The sequence below is a fragment of the Gracilinanus agilis genome, chromosome 1 (assembly GCF_016433145.1).
Source record: "Gracilinanus agilis isolate LMUSP501 chromosome 1, AgileGrace, whole genome shotgun sequence".
NCBI lineage: Eukaryota > Metazoa > Chordata > Mammalia > Didelphimorphia > Didelphidae > Gracilinanus > Gracilinanus agilis.
Window position 1 is genome coordinate 433566643 of NC_058130.1, and position 16562 is coordinate 433583204.

At 37.4% G+C, this 16562-nt stretch overlaps 1 pseudogene; it reads left to right on the forward strand.

The window, feature by feature from the left end:
* Positions 1–3638: 3638 nt before the first annotated feature.
* Positions 3639–16562, forward strand: part of LOC123252573 — a 45677-nt pseudogene continuing 32753 nt past the window's right edge.

The window sequence follows — 16562 nt, forward strand, 5'->3', positions numbered from 1 at the left end:
GATCAAGACTCAGCAATGTTCATGTCCTTGTGCAACTCACAGCTTCCTGATTCCTCAGTTACCTCACTGATAAAATGAAAGGGTTGGACTGAATATCTTGTGAGGTCCCTTCCAATTCTGCCACTCCAATGGAATCTTTAAGTGTGGATTTGGGGTAAATCAAGGATAACTAAGCACTCATCTTTGAATTAGACTGGAAGCCGACCCCATGGAACTCAGAGAATTACGTTTGGGAGGGGCCACTGAAGGAGGGAGTTTGGTGAAAATTCTTTAGATTCTAAACTGCCAACGACCAACTGTCAAAAAACTCCTGAGAGGACTTTCAGGCTCTCAAGTGGGCTTGGGGGTGGATGGTTGTGGGTGGCTAGGAGGATCTGGAGAGGAATTTAGTTCTTCCGAACCCAAAATTCAGGGGCAAGTTGGAAATTTCAACAGCAAAACCTTTCAACTGTCTTCATTGCCAATGAAGGAAAAAAAAAAAAGATTTGTGCTCCATAATTGGCATTAGTGCCCGGACTCCAGAGGGAGAAGGCACTTGGGGATCCCTCTTATACCCCTTCCTTGCAGTTATTCCCCTGTTTGTTAGATAGTGTTAAGGATAAGATATTGTGAGGGGAGGGAAAGTGAGCTTCTAAGTCAAAGCTACAGAAGAAACCAGAACTGCTCTCTTGTTGTGGAGTTCGTAATTGATAGAGAAGTTATCCCTGTACCCTCCTTCATCAAAAATCCTCAATCATCCCTGACCCTGTTATCCTGAATTCCCTCATCCTTATAAGAAATCTTTATTAGTTCATTAGTGGTAGTTTGGGGCTGTTACTTTGTGGGGAGGAAGACTGAGCTTGTGACTGCGAGGAAGACGAATACCAAACACTATATTGAAGGGCAAAGCCACTAGAACTTGAGAGTGGGGAAGCTTGTCTCCATAGTGCTGGATATGAGGGTGGGATCCCATCTATTAGGGTCACAACTGAACCCCAAGACTCCCCTTCAACATCCCCACTATAGCTTTGCCAATTTGGAAACCTCTTTGAGTTTATTCCCTCATAGGTCTTCCCTGGGGTGTGGGTGAGTGATAGCTGATCTGGCCCATTGAAAGCTAACAAGGGGGGAGTCTAGATAACCCCCCATTTACCATCAATGCTCACCCATATACATCTGTCACTTGTAAGAACTGATTTTGTTCTTGGAGTGAAATATAATGGAAAAGAGGAATCTTTTAGATAAGCTCTACAAGGTAGGGACAGAAACTATCAAGATATTATAGCCCAGAATGGATACCCAGATCCTATGAAAACTGTTGAGAAAGAGACTAGATAATTTCAGAGGTCATGAACCAGAAAATGAAAGTCTAGAGTAAACAAAAAGAAAAAAAGATAATGAATAGAATTAGAGAAACCCTCTCTGAAATTGGAGCAAAAAAAAAATGAAATAAAAAAAAACAACCAATGAGCAAGAGTAATTTAAGGGGAGGAAAGAAAGGAGAAATTGTAATATAGGATGAGTAACTTTGCCATGTTGGCCTGGTGCAACCTGTCAGTTGCCCTGGTTGGAATGTTGACGGTGGCATGAGCCAAAGGGCAAACCACTAACTGCCAATGGGGCCAAGAGTATATAAAGCCCTGGAGACCCAGGGCTGGGTTCTTTCTTCCCTGACTTCTCCCCTGATTACTCACTTATCCCACACCACCTGGGGCCCTAGGTGGTGGGAGTGAGAACATGGGTAGCTTAGGCCTAGGATGGAGTAGGGTTTAAACCAATCCTGCAGAACAATTTACCAATACTATTAGCACAACTACCAAATCCTTTAGTCATTGATCAACTTTATTATCCAGAAACCACCTCACTCTGACCCAGGGCTGCCTGCCTGGGTCAGATAAACTTTTCATCCTTAGATCTCAGTACTTTCTAACCCTCTTTCCACTGCCTTGTCCCCTTCACTCTGTTGTCAACAAACCCCTTAGCCTTAACCAGAGAATTCCGTGGTTATTTGCCTACCATCTAAGGCCAAGTGGAACAGGCAACCGGAAGGGTTCTGAACACTTTCATCTGGAACAAACTCCATTGCTGAAGGGCAGGAAGTTCAACATCCACTTCTGGTCAGCCTACCATTCACCAACAGGAAGCTGCTTCCTCAGCAGGGAAGGGGAGGTAACCTGACATCTTAAAGGTGCAATAAGGAAAACTTAGATATTATATAGATATACATTTTAAGGTGTGGTCACCAGGAATCAATAATTCAGATTGATTCCATAATTAAATAGACCCAAGTCAGGATGGGTTTTTTGGTAGTGTTTACAAATTTGGGAAGGTAGAAGGTAGGGAAATAGAGAGAGGGAGAGGCTGGCCTGGACCAAGAGAGGGTTAAAAGGCTAATTAAACTAGGCTACTGGTCACAAGGCCTTAGCAATTAGAGAGGCAAAGAAGCCTGCTTGAGGCAGAGATTCTGGAAATGCCAACGTAGGCCAAAGGAAGTCAGCCTAACTTACCCACATGACAATTCTGAGTAGAAGCTGCCTGAGGTCTCAGCCGAGATCCTTCAGCACCAAGTTCAAAACCCGAACTGCCTCCACAGGAAGTTACCATCATACTTGAAGAGATAGTGTCTCTAGTCACTTCCTGGGGGTCCACCTCTAATTCAAGTGGACAAATGGCAGCCTCAGTATTGGTTTTGGACTGCCCAAAGGGCAGTCCCTTGTTCTTGACTTGTTACTTATTGTCACGTGTGGGTAACTTGTCCTGCTCCCCACTAAGGGAGGTGGGGATGACATTATCTCTGGTGGCTAGAGTTTTAACTATGAATGGGGGGTGAACTAATTCTATTTACACAAAGGAGCCTGGTGTCTAGCAGTAAGAATTACACTTGATGATCAGTTACCTGGGCTGGATCCTTGATACATTAATAACAAGTTTTAAGCCCAGCCCAGGTACGGCTCATTTTTGCAACTAGCACCTTCCTCCTTCTAGCCTTATTACCAGCATAAGGCCCCTGACCCATTTATGACAAAATCTACTTGACTGAGAGGAAAAAAGTGGGGTAGAATTAAATAACCACATAAAAGCAGTAAGGAAATGGAATGAATAAGTAAAAAATCTAAAGGGAAAGGCTAACCAATCAGAGGAGGGGATTATTGGTGAGGGGAAGAGAGCAATTGGAAACAGTGCCACCTTTAAAAGGAAAAAGAAGCTAAAGCAATCGAATGAACATATTATTGGTTTTTTTTCCCCTAGAGGAAAAAGGAGGAAATAACCAATATTAGAGACAAATGGAGAAAAATAATGACCTAACTCTCATACCTTTAAATGTGAATGGTGGAGTTCGTGTGGCTCATGACTTCTGGCTTCCAGCATGGGGCTGCTCTGATCCCCAGCTAAGCATTGGGGGAGGAGATGCTCTGGGAGGTTTCTGGCCTGGACACCTTTGGTGCTTCCCTGGGGTTGGTGGACACCCCTCAGGCCTTTACCCAAGGATCCTCAAAGTGGAACATATATCGCTGGAAGCTGCCCTCCGAAGGTGGCAGGGTCCCATTTCACCTGAAGCTTAGGCCTTTACCAGCATAGCCATAAGTTCCCCTCAGCTCTGGAGTTGGAGGTTCAGGTTCCCCGTGTCTGATTTAAGCTTCCCATATCTGTCCAGACAAATGTGCAATACCAAAATGACTTCTGATGCAGATGATGCCTTAAGCACCTCACAAATGCCAGCTTTGGAACAAGAGGCTCTGGTTAGACCAAAGTCTGGTTAGACCAAAAACTCCTGAACTTGTTGAAATTTGCTGGTATACAGAAAGACCCATTTACAGTGAAAGAAATTTTATTCTATCTTGGCCAGTATATTATGTCAAAACAGTTATGTGATAAAAAGCAGCAGGATGTTGTCTGTTGTTCACATGACCTTCTTGGAGATCTGTCTGGAGTACCAACCTTCTCTGAAAGAGCATCGGAGATTATATGCAACGATTTCTAGAAATTTGATTGTCAGCAGGCAATCAGCAAGAATTTGCTTTTCCAAATACATCTACAAATGAAACCAGGTGTCAACTTGAAATGGAAAGTGGTCAAAAGGAGTCAGTGCAAGAATTTCAGAAAGAGAAACTATCACCAAATTTGAATACTAGACCAACCACCTGGACTAGAAGGAGAACTTAGAGAAACAGAAGAAAATTTGGAGGAGTTGCCTGGTGAAAGACACAGAAAACAACATAAGTCAAATAGCATTTCCCTTACATTTGATGAAAGTTGTGCTTTCTGTGTCATAAGTGAGATATGCTGCCTCTGAAGCAATAGCAGTGACTCAACAGAAATTAATTCAAGGGTGGTTATGGGGAATGCTTAAACCTTACTCTCATTGTAACTTGCTCAGAGAGGGAAAAACAAGTATACTCAGAGGGGTATAGAATTCTATCACCCTACAGAAAACTAGAAGGTGAATAAGACAAGGGAAGAGGGAGGTAATTGAATGAGGGGGATGTGGGGGAAGGCAACAAAAAGCGAAATACTGGTGGAACAGAGTTAAAGAGAAGAGAGCAGGATCTAAAGGGGATAATATGATGGAGGGCAACACACAGTTAATAATCATTAACACTGAATGTGAATGGGACAAACTCACACATAAAATGGAAATGGATAACAGAGTGGATTGAAAAACACTCTATGTTGTTTACAAGAAATACATTTGAGGCAGGATGACACACACAGATTCAAGGGAAAAGGCTGGATCAGAATTTATTATGCATCATCTAAAGAAATCCCTTCAAGTCCAGATATTGCTGCTTAGTATATTAAGTGAAAATTCAGATGATTCCATTTCAGACCAATTCAGTGCTGAGTTTGAAATTGAGTCTATTGATTCAGATGATTATAGTCACAATGAAGAAAGACAAGAACTAACAGATGAAGATAATGAGATATACCAGGTATCTATGTAATGAGGCAGAGGAGAGTGGCACTGATTCATTTGATGAAGATCCTGAAATATCTTTAGCTGACTATTGGAAGTATACTTCTTATGATAAAATGAATCTTCCACTTCCACTACACTGCTACAGGTGCTGAGCTCTGTGAGAGAATTGGTTTCCTGAGGAGAAAATTGACATGTCTGTGATAAAGGCAAGCTAGAAAACCCAACACAAGAGGAGGAAGAGGGCTTTGACATTACAGATTGTAAGAAAAATAAGATGAATGACTCTCAAGATGTCTGTATCGAGGAAAGTGATGAAAAAATAGTCCAGCTATCAGAATCCCAGGAAAGTGAGGATTATTCCCAGCCATCGGCATCTAAAAGTATCATATATAGTAGTAAGGAAGAAGCTAGAGATTTTGAGAGAGAAGAAGTGCAAGACAAAGAAGTATGGAATCTATTACTCCTGAGCACTGTAGAGCCCTGTATCGTCTGTTAAGAGTGTTGTGGGGAGGTAGAGAGTAACTGTTGGTCCAAGGAGGGTGCCCTTTCAAGAATGACAGACTCCGGTAGAAACTCTTTAAAGATAGAGAGATTTATTTAGGTTGAATGGTTGGGAGGGCAGGACCAACTACCTCCCTGAACAGAGGAAAGTTGAGGATTTTTATATCCTAGGATGGGGTCTAAGTGATTTGGAAAGAAAAGATAGGGAGGGGGATGAACAATGGGAACAGACAAGGGGGGCAACTGAGAGAGAATAGGTAACATAAGAGGTGCCTTTGGGTCTAGGGGCATAGTACAAATACACATCCTGATCATAAAGGTCATATACCTATCTTAAGAAACCTAGGGATGTTGGAGATCATAAGTGATGTTCGAGATGTAGGGATCATAAAGGTGAGTAAGTTATCTCGAGAAATCTAGTGTGTTTGAGATGTAAACAAGAATTATCCCCTCATGCTCAGACCCTTATCTTTAAGGTTAATGTAAAGACATCCAAAGCTTAGAAGTAGGGGATCCTATATTTGTTGAACTGCCAGCCCTGAAAGGTGAATTCCTCATGTAGTCTTTGACCTGTGGTCTCTCTAGGAATTTGGGGTGTATTGGGGGAACCTGGTACCCCCCGCAAGAACTGACCTAAAAACAGTTGCATTGTCCATGGTAGGACAGGGCATTTTATGGCATGTTTCACATGTTCTAAGAAGGTAAAAACAAGAAATAAGCCTTTTCAGTGTATAGGCAGCCAATTTAAATGATTGTTATTAACTATTTTTATGATGTTGATTTGAAATATGATATACTAAAAATGGAATCATATATCTTTATGTGTGTATATGTGACTGTGCATGTATGTTTTACTGTTTCTTTATTTTAAAAGGAGATCAGACCTAAACCCTTCATGTTCACACATGGCTTTGAAATGTATTTAAAATTTTATTTTTGTACATTTTTTACCTCAAGAAAATGAATACTTTAATCATTTTAGTTACCTCTCTAGTGCAATTTGCTTATTTGGGAAGAATCTTTTTATTCTCTTCCTTTGAGGAAAAAACCATTCTGTGGACCATTTCTTCCATTTTCTTCCTGTTTTTCATTTGAATTATTTATAGAGGCTGTTGGGAGTAGTGGATAGAGTACTAGTCTGAAAGATCTAGATTCAAATGCTACATTAGACACAACACTTATTTGAACCTAGACAAATCATTCAACATTTCTGTGCCTTAATCAATTCCTAAGATTTGTTTGGAGTAAGTCATCAATACTCATAATGTGGATGTTGAAATTACACATCCCTTAGTGTTTGCATCCATTAAGAATTATTTGTTATTTTCAAGATTAACTATTATTGTGTGTATGTGGATTACAGGCTACCAGATGAGTCGAGCTGTGTCCAACGTAGATGCGTATGAATTGATATAAACGTTCTCTAAGATAATCTATAGTGTTGAAAACACTAAATTCAAGCATATTATCAATTCAAAAGGATTATGTGGTCCTTTCCCATAGAACCTAGTGGTAAGAGATGTGACTTCACCTAAGATTACTCCATCTAGTTAATAACTTTCTCATTGCCCAAGAGACCATGAATGCCAGCGGCTGAAACATGATGTGATTGACAACACCAGACATACAAATTTAATAAAATGTTGCTGTTTCCAAATTAGAAAGTTTCCTATAGCATATCTTGTAGAACAAAATTGTTGGATTCTGGGAAAATATCTCCCATTAGTCATACTTCCTGAGGCAATGAGCAAAGGAAAATAAAGAATATCATGGAGGGCTGAAATGATGGATTGTTTCACTGGAAGTTGACTGTCTTGAGGTATATAAGGAACAAGTAAATCACTTATTGATTTCAGTATAGCATTGTCATATTCATCTCATACCTTAGAAACTGGGAAAATTTATAATCCCTATTTAATGTGTTAGTAAGTGGCAGGAGTTGGCAATAAAATTCACATTTTTCTTGCTGTTGTTTAGTGTATATGTATATGTGTTATAGTTATGTGCATCTTAATATCTGAGTTAGTTTAGTTTTTCTCTAAGGTTCTCAGGTACAGAGGTTTGTCTTCATTGGTGTCTTTCCTAAATGACAAGGCTTATTCAAACTTGACTAATTTAATCCTTTCAGCTTTTAGCTCCATTCATCCTAGATTTCTCTTTGGTTAGCCTTTCCCATTTCATTTTTTCTTGTTTACTTTTTGGCCATAGCTATTTGAGTACTACAACATTGCCTCAGCTTTTTCCATTTCTTTTCTATTGTGGGGGCTATAGGTGAACCCCTTTGGGCTCCCCTAATTTTTTATGGTATCACTCTTTGTTTTTAAATCATATATCCTTTTTGATTTTTCCTTGATATAGGGTATCAGGTATGGTTTTGTGCCTAGTTTCTACATTACTCTTGTCTAGTTTCCCCAGCAGTTTTTGCTGAATAGTGTGCATTGTTCTTCCAAAAGTTTGGACCTTTGGGTTTGTTGAGCACTACATTAGTATGGTAATTTACGACCATTTGCTGAGTGTCCAAATTTATTCCATTGGTCCACCACTCTATTTTTTAGCCAGTATCAGACTATTTTCATGGTTGCTGCTTTATTTTATAGTTTGAAATATGGCACAGCTTCTTTCATATATTTCTTTTCATTAATTCCCTAGATATTCTTAGCCTTTTGTTCTTCCATATAAATTATATTTTATTTTTTATATCTGTGAAATAAGTTTGGATTTGATCAGTATGGCACTGAATAAGTAAATTAATTTAGGTAGAATTGTCATTTTTATTATATTGGCTCAGCCTACCCATGAGCAATTAATATTTTTCCAATTGTTTATTCTGTTAAATCTGTTTTTATTTGTGTGAAAAATGTTTTGTAGTTGTGATCATGAAATTCCTGGGTTTCTCTTGGCAGGTGGACTCCCAGTATTTCATACTATTTATAGCTATTTTATATGGGATTTCTCTATCTCTTGCAATAGCTCAAAAGAGCTGTGTTTGTTGTATAGAGAAATGCTGATGATTTCTGTGGGTTTATTTTATATCCTGCAACTTTGCTAAAGTTGTTAATTGTTTCAATTAGATTTTTTTGGTTGGTTTTCTAAATATTCCTTCATATCATCTGAAAAGTAATAGTTTTATTTCCTCATTACTATTCTAGTTCCTTTAAGTTCTTCTCTTATTGCTATAACTAGCATTTCTAGTACAATATTGAATAGTAGTGGTGATAATGGGCATCTTTGCTTCACTCCTGATCATATTGAGAAGGCTTTCCTTTATGATTCAATCAAATTATTCCCATTAAAGATAATGCTTGCTTAAAGTTTTTAAATAGATGCTACCTTTCATTCTAAGAAATGATCCATTTATTCCAATGTTCTCTAGTGTTTTTAATAGTAATGAGGATAAGAGGGAAAAAAATACGACTTAAAATTTTGAGAGGATAGTTATAAATCCAATTTAAAATGTTCAAGTGCAGGCTCAGAAGACAAAGTTCCATTATCTTTTCTGCTAAGTGTGAAATGCCCACAGTTTATATAACCAGTTGTTAACACTCAACATTTGAGGGTTCTGTGACTATAGCTTGGGGGAAGAATTGGTCCTAGATATATCATTTTGGGAATCATTGGAAATAACTGAGGATGCGGGTGGAAATTAGGTTGTCCAGGGAAAAACTGTTGTGAAAGCTGGTTGAGAATATTGCCTTGAGGGAACATACTTGGTGGGCAGCAGCTTATATATTGGAAATTAAGAAGGGTAATCAAAAGAAGAAACAGAAGAAATCAGTGTCATGAAAGCCAAGGGAGAATAAAGCATACAAAAAGCAGAAGAAATTAACAGTATTAAATACCTCTGAAATTCTTTTGCTTTTTATTGTTATTTTAATGTATGTCTAATCCCCCTTAAGAGGATTTGAGTTCCTTATGGTCAAAAAGTGTGTATTTTTCATTTTGCCTCATATAATATTTTAAGAGACAGTAAATGTTCAATAAATATTCATGGTAGGTTTAATGAATGTTCCACACGAAATTAATCAAAAGGCAGAATTGTTCAATGTTCCTAAATAAATTCATTTTTACTTCTTTCCAGCACATTCCTAAGAGAACTGTCTAATAAAGGTTCTTAGGGAAATAGCTTTAATAAATAGATGAGTGATTTATAATTATGATGGGTACTTTACAAGTGTTATGTAAACCTGATATGTGGGATCTGGAGAGGGTTAATTGTGGGTATTGAATCCTTAGTGGGACACCTAGGTAGGATAGTGAACCCAGAATGATCACCCACTGCAGTAGATGTTACTAGAGTATATTGAATCTGCTTATCCCAAACTCCAGATGCTAACAGTATCCCAGGGCTACCAGCCAAGCAAGGAATCTGCTGATAGATTCGTTCAGCTAACTCTGCCCAACTGAAGCCCTGTGCCTTGGATAACATTTATGACTGACTGTGGATTACTCACTGATCTTGAAGGATATAATAAGTCTCTTCCCTTAAGATGTCCCAGGAAATAACCCACTAAAGCCCACTAGGTCTTTGATGAAGCTCAAGTCAGTTGTAAGTTCAAAGATGATTTAATATCTAAAAGACTTAGGGAGGAGGAGCAGGGTAATGGCTGGGAAAGTGGGAATAGGAAGTCCTTAACTGTATTAAGCTCATTATATTATTGATGAATCTTCTTATATATTGCTAATCAAGGTTTGGTGTTAACAGCCTGGTTGGGTCAGAGAGGCCTAACCTAAAGTCCAAGTAATCCTGCTGTATGATATGTTGTTGGTCTTCTTGGTCAGTGTAATTCAGGAAAAGGTTATTGATGAAATAGATTTATAGTTTGTTGCTGGTTGATGATTGAACAGAGCACACCTCGGTGTACTCAAACCACCCTTCACCCAACCAAAATATCTCATCACTGAGAACCAGATAGCTTCAAATCCCTGGCTTTTATACCCGAACCTAACTGCTTTTGGCTCATGCCAAGCTCCTGCCAACCTCAGGTCTTCTACATTCTAATCAGGTAACTGTCCATCATCTTGACTCCAACATGGCTGCCAAATATTTTGTTACACAAGTCAATAGGTGCTTCAAAATACTTGAAGATGCTTGAACAATTTGCTTTCCTAAATACTTTTAGTATTTTCTCTAGGATATTGTTTATGCTGTTCATTTACTTAATGGATTTTTCTTATAGAGTACAAAGGTAAACATTAGTTTAATTTCTGTCTCAAAAATCATATAACAACTGGTTTATTAAATTAAGTGGGGGAAGCTGGGTAGCTCAGTGGATTGAGAGCCAGGCCTAGAGATGGGAGGTCAAATCTGGCCTCAGACACTTCCCAGCTGTGTGACCCTGGGCAAGTCACTTAACCCCCATTGCCTAGCCTTACCACTCTTCGGCCTTGGAGCCAATACACAGTATTGACTCCAAGATGGAAGGTAAGGGTTTATAAAAAAAAAAAAAATATTAAATTAAGCATCAATATTTATGAAAAAGAGGAATTAGGAAAGAAAGGACAGAACAGGGAAACTGAGAGAGATACTATAGCCCCTGTTTTAACAAATGTAACTGAGGAGATCATGGCTCCTTTGAAGGAAGTCATGAGAACACTAGCTGAAAACAACCAATGACATGCTATTACTGTGGTAAGCAATGCCATGTTTCTGCCAACTGTAGAAAGAAAAATCAGGATAATAGGAACAGAAGCAGGAGTAATAATAATAGCTCCAACAGGACTAGTAATTCTAATGGAGTAAATCACAACTCAGAACATAATACCCCTCAAGGAATTTGTCCTCATCATAAGGGACCACAGAGAATGACCAAGGCAGAGGACCCGGCTCAGAAGATTTGGGGAAATGGCTCTTTAGCAAAAACTGACATTGAACTTCCCTTTCTCCGGTCTATACATGTACCTTCATTTGGCTTTAACTTTGACTTCCTATTCCTCTTATTAAAGGAGAAACCAGACAGAGGAATAATATTTTCCTTTTACTTCAGACTTTTGTCCTTTTTCTTTTGTAGAATGGCAAATTTCTGTACTCCTGGCAAAAGATGGGGAAGTGTAATATTGTTCCAACTCTCCTGCATGGTTATAGGATATAAGCTACCTCAATTGGATCTTACTGGTGAATCAAGGACCTGTTCTGATTTTAATTTTTACTCATGTTTTTATACATTATAGTATACACACACACACACACATACATATTTTTAATTTAATCTTTCTCTTTCCTTTGGTTTGCCTTTGGAAGAACTGATTCATATACCTTATAGCTCAGCCATGAATCCTGTGTCGATTCTATTGTTGGTATATATCCACTTGAGGTAAATATGTGTTATTATTCTAAATTCCAAAGTTTAAAATATTTTAAAGTAATTTTAGGAAAAGAAAATTGTCAATATCATAGACCAAGAAAGCATATGGTACATATACAAAGATTAACCATATACTAGGTCATAAAAACATCACAAATAAATGTAGAAAAACAGAAGTAATAAATGCAATTTCTTCAGATCATAATGCAATAAATTCATAACTAGTAAGGGTGCAAGGAGAGGCAAATTTAAAATTAATTGGAAACTAAATAATCTGATTCTTCAAAACTGGTGGGTCAAAGAACAAATAAAAGAAACAATTACTGATTTCATTGAGAATAACAATGAGGAGATAACATATCAAAATTTATGGGATACAGCCAAAGCAGTACTCAGGGCAAAATTTATATCCCTAAGTGCCTAAATCAACAAAATAGAGGGGGATGAGAACAATTGATTGAGCATGCAACTTAAAAAGTCTCAAAGAGAACAAATTAAAAATCCCCAGATAAAAACTAAAGTGAAAACCCTAAAAATCAAAGAAGAAATTAATAAAATTGAAGGTAAAAGAATTACTGAACTAATAAATAAGACTAGGAAAAAAGTACTGGTTAATCTAATTTTAAAAAGAAAGAAAAGAATCAAATTAACAGTATCGAAGATGAAAAGGATGATCTCACCTCTAATGAAGAGGAAATTAAGGTAATTATTAAGAGCTATTTTGTCCAATTATATGGCAATAAATATGACAATGTTGGTAAAAATGGGTGAATATTTACAAAAATATATATTACATAGATTAACAAAAGAAGAAATAGAATGCTTAAACAATCCCATCTCAGAAAAAAAAATTGAACAAGCCAACAAGGAACTCCCTAAGAAAAAATCCCCAGGACCAGATGGATTCACAAGTGAATTCTATCAGACACTGAAAGAACAACTAATTCCAATACTATACAAACTATTTGACAAGATGAACAATGAAGGAATCTTACCAAATTTTTCTTATGACACAAATTTGGTACTGATTCTCAAGCCAGGAAGACCAAAAGCAGAGAAAGAAAACTATAGACCAATCTCCCTAATGAACATAGATGCAAAAATCTTAAATAAAATATTAGCAGAGAGACTACAGCAAGTTATCACAAGGGTAATTCACTATGATCAGGTGGGATTTATACCAAGAATGCAAGAATGGTGTCTGAAGTAAATTTCACACTCTCTATGTCATTCTCTTGATGTCACCTGGAGGCCAGATACCACTGAGTAAATTGAGATATAGAGCAGCCACTGGAAAAGGGAAGCTAAGAGTCATAAGACAGGAAGCACAGCTGAGTCCCCAGGACTGTTCTATTCCCCCTGGATGGTGCAGACAAAATGGGAAACCATGATTGGCTCCAAAGGTGAGGCAAGAGGGGAGGCTCAAGGGTGCTGGATTTCCGTGTTTCCTAGTGACCACTCTCCTCAGTGTTGGTGTGGTAGGGGTACCAAAATGGTGGCCACAGATTAGAAGCTAAGTACCTCTCTAATGTTTTTCCATCTTCTTCCTACTACTACTTTTGATTTAATGATATTATTAATTTACAGCCAATCTCATCAACTTTCAATTCTTACAGTGGTTTAATATTAGAAAAGCCATCCACACAATTGACCATATCAATAATCAAACCAACAGAAATCACATTATTATCTCAATAGATGCAGAAAAAGCCTTTGACAAAATACAACACTCATTCCTATTAAAAACACTAGAAAGTACAGGAATAGCTGGGCCTTTCCTCAAAATAATAGTATAATAAAACCATCAGCAAGTATCATCTGCAATGGGAAAAAGTTATAAGTTTTTCCAATAAGATTAAGACTAAAGCAAGGATGCCCATTATCACCTCTATTATTAAATATTGTACTAGAAATGTTAGTGGTAGCAATTAGTGAAGAAAAAGAAACTGAAGGGATTAAAGTAGGCAATAAGGAAACAACTATCACTTTGCAGATGATATGATTTTATACTTAAAAATACTAGAAAATCACCTAAAAATCTAGTGGAAATAATAACTCTAGCAAAGTTGCAGGATATAAAATAAATGCACATAAATCATCACTTCTATATATTTCTAACAAAACTCAGCAGCAAGAATCAGAAAAAGAATCTCCATTTAAAATCACTCTAGACAATATAAAATATTTGGAAATCTATTTGCCAAGACACAGACATTTTATGAACACAACTACAAAACACTTTCCTCACAATTAAAAATAGATCTAAATAACTGGAAAAAAAGGAATTGCTCATGGGTAAGATGAGATAATAAATAAAAATGACAATCCTACCTAAATTAATTTACTTATTCAGTGCCATAACTATCAAACTACCAAGAAACTTTTTTATAGAATTAGAAAAATTATAACAAAGTTCATCTGGAAGAACAAAAAAATCAAGAATATCAAGAGAAGTAATGAAAAAAAATGTGAAGGATAGAGCACCTAACAGTACCTGATCTTAAATTATACAATAAAGCAGTGATCATCAACATAATATGGTACTGGCTAAGAGACAGAAGGGTGGATCAATGGAATAATTTTGGGGTAAGTGACTTCAGCAAGTTAGTGGTTTATAAACTTGAAGATCCTAGCTTTGGAGATTAAGAAACCATTATTTGACAAAATCTAATGGGAAAATTGGAAAAATCAAATTTGGATCAACAGCTCACACCCTATACCAAAATAAATTCAAAATGGGTAAATGACAAATCTAAATAGTGAAATCATAAATAGATTAGGTGAACATAGAATAGTATACCTGTCAGATCTACGGGAAGATCTATGGGAAAGAAAGGAATTTAAGACCAAGAAAGAGAGAACATTATAAGATGTAAAATAAATAATTTGATTATACTAAATTAAAATTTTTTTGTACAAACAAAACCAGTGCAACCAAAATTATAAAGAAAACAACAAAAAAGGTAACAATTTTCTACAACAAAATTCTCAGATAAAGGTTTAATTTCCCAAATATGTAAGGAACTAATTTAAATTTATAAGAAATCAAGACCATTTTTCAATTGACAGATGGTCAAGGGATATGAATAGTTTTCAGATAAAGAAATCAAAACTATCAATAATCACATCTAAAAGTGTTCTAAAACCCTCCTTATTAGAGAAATGCAAATCAAAACAACTCTGGGGTACCACCTAGCAGATTGGCCAATATGACAGTAAAGGAAAACAATAAATGTTGGAGGGGATCTGGCAAAATTGGGATACTAATCCATTGCTGGTGGAGTTGTGAATAGATCCAATCACTCTGGAAGGCAATTTGGAATTATGCCCAAAGGGCTTTAAAAGACTGTCTGTCTACCTTTTGATCTAGCCATACCACTGCTGGGTTTGTACCTCAAAGAAATAATGAAAAATGTTTTTACAAAAATATTCATAGCTGTGCTTTTCATGGTGGCAAAAAAATTGGAAAATAAGGGAGTGTCCCTTGATTGGGGAATGGCTGAACAAATTGTGGTTATATCATAGTGATGGAATACTATTGTGCTGAAAGGAATGATGAACTGAAGAAATTCTATGTGAACTGGGAAGACCTCCATCAACTGATGCAGAGCAAAAGGATCAGAACCCAGAGAACATTGTACACAGAGACTGATAAACTGTGGCACAATGGAATTCAATAGACTTTTCTACTAGCAGCGATGCAGTGATCCAGGACAATTCAGAGAAACTTATGAGAAAGAACCATGTCCACATCCAGAGAAAGAACTGTGGGAGTAGAAAGGCAGAAGAAAAAAATATATAATGTATTATTTGTTTAGATGGGTATATGATTGGGGATTTTGGTTTTAAAAGATCACTCTATTAAATATGAATATGGAAATAGGTTTTGAGCAATAATACATGTACAATCTAGTGAAATTACTTGTCAGCTTTGTGAGGAGGGAAGGAAGAAAGGAGGGAGAGAAAATGAATCATGTAACCATGGGAAAATATTCTCCACTAATTAATTAAAAAATAAAAATAAATACAGAAATAAATAGATCACTACATTAAAGGATTAGTAAAAGGAAAATAAATTGCCAAGGACCTTTATGCTACTTGGGGATTGCGTAAGAAGTTGAATTTATCACTTTTTTTCCAGTAGGTTGAATTTTACTTCCTGCCTACGATCCTACCACTAGGGCTTTAAATCAAACATCTCAATATCAAAGTAAGGTACAATATAAGTAAGGGGGCGTTTGGGTGAGCAGAATCCCTTTTCCTTCCCTTCCCCTCCCCCTCCTTCCCTGCTGTCTACTGTTTTCTCCAAATAAAGCCGTTTTTCTCTGCCGGCATCTTATTAAGTCTCCTGTCTGCTCATTAGAATGATTTCTGGAACTACGAGCCCCCTCAAATTCCACTCCACACAGAAAACTATTTCTTTCCAAAGTGGAAAGGAGGTAGGAACAGACTTCCTAGGGCTAGGAACCCTTCTCACATAGTTTCTTGAGAAAAACAAATCTCCCAACAAAATTTCTGGGGGAATGGCTGCCTGCAGCCATGTTAAGATATCAGGGTAGTTCGTGTTTTTTTCTAGAAAAGATCATTAATTTGCATGATGTCCCCGAGAAATGAACTTAATTAAGGGAGTTAGAGAAAGAAGTCAACCTTGGGTGGAGCCTCGGGCAGTGTGCAGAGCAACGCATCCCTATGGGGCGGTGTGCAGAGCAATGCATCCCTATGGGCAGAGTGCAGAAGACATTTCTTTCTGACCCCTCCCCAAAGGCCACGTGCAGAGGTGGGCAAGCCTGTGGGGCTGTGTGCAAAGAAAATAGACCCTCAGAGTCCGTGTGCACAAGGAGTTCTATCGAGGGCCCCCCCCC